Source organism: Pteronotus mesoamericanus, unplaced genomic scaffold, assembly GCF_021234165.1.
Source record: "Pteronotus mesoamericanus isolate MK-2021 breed Mesoamerican mustached bat unplaced genomic scaffold, CSHL_Meso_final contig_56, whole genome shotgun sequence".
NCBI classification, from domain to species: domain Eukaryota; kingdom Metazoa; phylum Chordata; class Mammalia; order Chiroptera; family Mormoopidae; genus Pteronotus; species Pteronotus mesoamericanus.
Window position 1 is genome coordinate 23,416,492 of NW_026555201.1, and position 6,000 is coordinate 23,422,491.

The window sequence follows — 6,000 nt, forward strand, 5'->3', positions numbered from 1 at the left end:
CCATGTTTTTCAACCTAGTTTTCATCATAAATAAAGATATTTTAATCTGCATTTGTCTGACTTTATCTTAGCCACACTTTCTCCTGTTGCACTCTTTGTATGTATTTATGAAGGCTCCTGTTTCATTGTACTGCATTTTAAATTTATCTGTCTCTTTCACTAGGCTGTCATTTCTATTGCAGGCAGAGGATGTCATTTCCTTTGCCCTGTTTTAATCATTTTAAACATCTGAAATAGGGAATGAATGTTTGTGGAGTAAATGGATAAAGTCCGGCAAGAATTTCACATGATAAAGTTTAACTTGACATATATTATATTGACAAGTCCTATAATAAAGGTCCAGTAACCTTATTTAATTGGCTTGCTGCTGTTTACTGGAACACAAAACATAAAGGAGCTATATTAGTTCCAACAGGGGCCGTAACAGGGTGCCAACCTCCATCCTTAGTCTGCTGAACTTTCAGAATCAAGGTGATTTTCCAGCGTTTTCTGTTTCTTCTGTTGGATAATTCTTTTTAACTGCGATTCTACATGTGGTTCCTTCTACCTAAATTAAGTAAAAGAAAAATAGAAGTTTGATTGAGGGTGAAAGAGATCCCATGGCACAATGAAAAGTGAAAGACTTTGAAATTGCATATATATATTTCTTATTCTTGTAGCAGAACAGTCTTTCTGGTTCAAACCAGCTGTTTGGTGCTCTTGGTCCTATTATTTAGACTGCCTTAACTTTGACAACATCATGGCATAATTTATTCCAATACCTGTTTAGGTATAGTCTTTAAAATTCAAATAAAATTCAGGATGCAGAAATTTAGGATAATCAAGGTAAGTAAATAAAAGTGCATTACTGAAAGTAGGGAATGTTTTAAAAAGTTATTAATATTTATTTACTGAAATATTAGCTTATGGAATAACGAATAGCCAGGATTTTATAAGTATTAAATACAAATAAAACTCTTCCAGGCCATGTCATAATGCCTCAAAAATCAGGAAAGAATTTTTCCATTTCCTTTCTTTTCCAAGAAAAAAATAATAGTAATAACAATGATATTGAACCTCCTCTGGGATTTGGTAAAACATTATAAAAAGTCCAACCTGAACATTTTTGGTTTTCATGACATGAACTGAACATGACCTTATCCCATATTTTCAACTTCCTATTCAAATTGAGAAATTAGTGATTTATAACATCATGTCATTTTTGGCTGAAGTAACATATCATAAATGATGTTTCACGTTGCTACAACATGCAGAGTGTTGAACAAATATTTCTTTTCTCTTACCCCTTTCTGTGTTGTTTATTCGCTTGTATTCCTAGGAGATGCCAACTCAACACAAAACTTTCTGGCATAGAAATCTCTGAATGAGTGGAAATAACCAAATCCATTTTTGGTTTAGGACTTGTGCTAGCTATAGAATCCCTCAAGCCTACAGGAAGACGCTATTAAAATGGATTCCCTACATGTTCATTTTAAATGAGTCAGAAAGCTATATAACAATATAAAACAGCACACCAGAGCTTTAAAAATGATTTATACTTTGTTACATTTATTAATACTAATAACTCTGAACATTTTATATCAGAAAAAATTTTACTCTTAAAAAATATCATGTCCATCTGTGGACATATAGCATTTGTAAAATATCCTAATTCACAACTTTATATCCTACTTTTAAATGTTCTATAATGTTTGCTTTTGTCTCAATTTAGAAATTTTTATTTTTCCTGGAAAAAATGATTCTTGGTATATATAAAAAATGTTATATTTAATAAGAAGTTATAATACATTATCAAGAAAAAAAGTTTTGTTTTTTAGTGCATTCATACTGATTAATGGCAGAATCTTTCTGTTGTGTGACTTTTAAAAATGTAATTTTAGCCCTGGCTGCTGTGGCTCAATAGATTGAGCACTGGCCTGTGAACCAAAGGATTACCAGTTCAATTCCCAGTGTAGGGCACATGCCTGGGTTGTAGGGCACATGCCTGGGTTGTAGGGCACATGCCTGGGTTGCAGGTCAGGTCCCCAGTAGGGGGCATGCGAGATGCAACCACACATTGATGTTTCTGTCCCTTTCTTTCTCCCTCCCTTCCTTTCTCTAAAAGTAAATCAATAAAATCTTTTAAAAAATAAAAATATAATTTTAAATGAATTAAATTAATGTGAATTGGTTATGTTCTTTGTCATATGAGCACATGTAAGAGCCTTTAAAATTATTTCATTTTTCTCTCTGACTAAACAACTGATATACAAAAAATATTTAAAAGCTCTCTTTTCTCTTTTATGTTCATTAGTTGGACTCTGATCTCAGTGTGAATACATTTAAAACTCATAAATATTGCACAGTGGTTTACATGAAACTATGGAAAAAGGTTTATTTTCATACTCACAATTAGCCCAGAACAAGTGCCAAATTTTGCCTTTGTGCTGGAGCTACTATATTGTTTGTTAAAATTATACTATAAGTTGGCTAAGAGATATTGGAAAAAGCATGACTTTATATACATGTGATAGACAACTCATCTACTTATATTTTACTTAATGAATAGTCTTCACTTTTCCCTGTCTGATGTCTTGCTGATTGCTGTCATTTGTGGTTTACGCTTGTTCAAAATATTTTCACTCTCTGTTAATAAAATGAACTTGAGGGGGAAAAAAGAAATTTTATATATATATATATATATATATATATATATATATATATATATATATATGCAGTTAGCTTAAAGAAAAAATTAAAAGAAAAAAGAACAGGAATGTTTTATAATTCCTATTGATTTCTATAAAGAGCTTTTAAAGAGGCTCCTGTATTTTATTTGAGAAAACTTTCTTGATATTTAATCTGTGCCAAGTCTTGTTATAAATTCCTTTCATGTATTAACTCAAGAAATCTACATAGTACCCCTATGAGGTAGCTACTGTTAGTATGTCTGTTTTACAGGTAAGAAAATTAGCCCTGCTGTGCTTAAGGAGTTGCTCAGCTGACTCCGCTGGTGCCTCGAGGGCAGCGCCACGGTCTGGCTCCAGGGCCTGTGCTCTTATTCCTAGTGCAACCACTGATGCAGTCACTGAAATTCCAGAGTACTGAGAGAAAATAAAAAGAAATTCCAAAATCCTACAAAATATTCTTATTTTATTGAGTTTTGTCCATGTGCCTAGGCCTAGGAAGTAGATTCATGATTGAATTTATATTAACAGTTGCACCCACAATCACCATACAAAATTTTAACCTATAATTTCATCATAAAAGTTTGGATATTGTTACATAGAAAATTTAACCCTTAACTTGAAAGATGCGTTAAATACTGCTATATTTTTATGTACTTACCTTTTATTTATGGAGGTTAAATCATATAATATTTTCTCTTACAGATATGGATATGAATACCATCAATATTTGGAGAATGTGGCTGAGCCCTTTCAGAATACTCACAACAGCCACATGATCAGGTAAAATTATATCTGCTTCCATGGAAAAGAAACTAAGTATAAGATGATCAAATAAATAACCGAATGTTGTACAGCTTCATGGACTAATACAGAAAGTGAAAAAACACTCGGACTAGAATCTCTGCTCTTATATATACTTATCCCCTCTCATGGAATAAACCATTGTTCACAGAGAGTTGTCCAGGATCAAAGAGTAAGAGAATTTTAAAGACTATAAATATGTTTAGCCAATTTGAAAGGGTTGTATCATTTTCTCATTCAGTTTAACTAGAGACACTACCCAACCTGGATCTACTTTTATGTATCTATACATACACAGAAACATGCACAGGAATATATTTTCTTATTTTAAAATTAAGAATAACATAGAAGTTTTTAAATACACACTTATTTAATAGTGAATTGAAGTTTAAAATCCTACATATATATTCCCATTAATTCCCTTTTTTGCATATTTTTCAATAATTTTGGCATTTTAGGTTACTTTGTAATACATAGAATGAATTACTATATTAAAATAGCTTTTTCTGGCTTATTTCACTTAGCATAATGTTCTCCAGGTCCATCCATACTGTCACAAAAGGTAAAATTTTCTTCCTGTCAGAGAAAGCAAAATGCCATATGATTTCACTCATATGTGGAACCTAATGAACAAACTGAACTAACAAGGGAAATAGGGGCAGACTCATAGATGGAGAGCAGATGACAGCTAGTGGCGGGGGGTGGAGGAGAAGGGGTTGAGATATTGAGCAAAGAGGAAAAAGGACTCATGGACATGGGCAACAGTGTGGTGATTGCAGAGGGGAGGGGAGTATAATGGGACTAAATGGTAATGGAAAAAATACAATAAAGATTAAATAAAAAATATATTTTCCTACTTTATTTGTTTTCTCCAATTTTAAAGATGTTCTTTAGCAATGTTGACATAATGACAAAAGAATTAATCCATCATAAGAAGAATTATGCTTACTTTTTAATTTCAACCAAATGCCAAAACTGAAACTACATATTTCCGATACACCCAACTTGAGCCAGGAATCTATTTTCAGAAGGAGTCCCTATGGCAGGTTAACGAGATGTATTTGTGTGCCCAAGGCTAGCTGACAAACTCTGCTCTTGAATCAAGAATGGAGTTATTCATGAGAAAAAATGGACCGTCGTGCCGAATGTGGCTCCCCACATGAATATCAGGAGCAGGTAATGTAGGTAGAGAGAAGAGAATGCTGACTGGTCCAAATCAGTAATTGTAGCCTATATTAGAGAACAAAACAGACAGAATCACTGGTCTTTTGGAGTTTATATTCTTGTGGATGGAGACAATAAGTAAGTAAATATATAGAATAAAGCAGATGGAGGTAAAAGTTGATCTATTATAAGTGAATTTATAGTGTTTGGCAACTTCGACATAAGGCTTTTGCTGACTTTAAAGTTTCTAACTTTTTTATAAAATAGAACATTGTATAAAATTTAGAACTATCTTTTAGTCAATCAAAAAGTATTGATATCAACAAATGAGTTTCTCATACTGATATTCAGAACATATATAGACCAATAAGGATGATGAGATGTAAATGCACTTATTTTTCAATATTTTTCCTATCACATGTTTTAAAGTTGGACTGGTAAATTAAAATCACAATTAAGGCACAAAATGTTCTGGGTACTAATAGATCAGAAAGATTCCTTATGAGTTAAGATATATGAATAGTATAGATTTTTAATTAGAATATGAAATACTTATCTAACACAGACTAAATAACCTAAGTGATAAGTTTTTGTCAATTTGACATAAATATAAAAGAATAATGACAAGTTAATCCTGTGCTTATATAAACTATGTGTATCTGGAGAAGGTATTTGACAATGTGCAGTAGAATAGTTTCAACACTTATTAATACTTCATGTATATCATATTTTAAACAATCTTGATAGGAATTTCCTAATCATTTTCATTTGTATTATTTTGAACAAAAATTTTGGCTTTAAACATGTTGTTTCTTTGTAAAGTGTCTTCATTTTATGTAACATATATGAAAACAGCTACTTAGAAGTGATGCAAAGTTTTAATATTACTTTATGATGACACTTTCTTTGTTTAATGGAAGTAAAATAATTACAATGTTTTCAGAGATTACAATTTGCATCACATTTTAAAAAGAAGTGGCCTTTATTGGTTATAGAAATGCATATTTGATGTAAGTGACACTTGATTGATTTATAAAATTTGTGGCAAATCTTTAGAATTTTACTTGTTCTCAAGCTTTTTGACGTTTGTATTATTATCTCCTTTCAAAGCCATATATTATCTCTCAGAAGTTAAAACTCAAAGTTCTTTGTTTATTATGTTGACAGAAAACAGAAAGTACCTGGACTACATTTTCTATTAATACGCTAAATTGATGCACTGAGAAAATTCCTGATAACAAAACACCTATGAATGCTGGAAAAGTATAGCAAGCATTTGTTAATGCTATACTGTGCTTGCAGGAGAATAGCAAAAATCCCTAAAGAAGAAAAAAAAAGTCTGAACAAGAAAATTCTAAGTTAATTA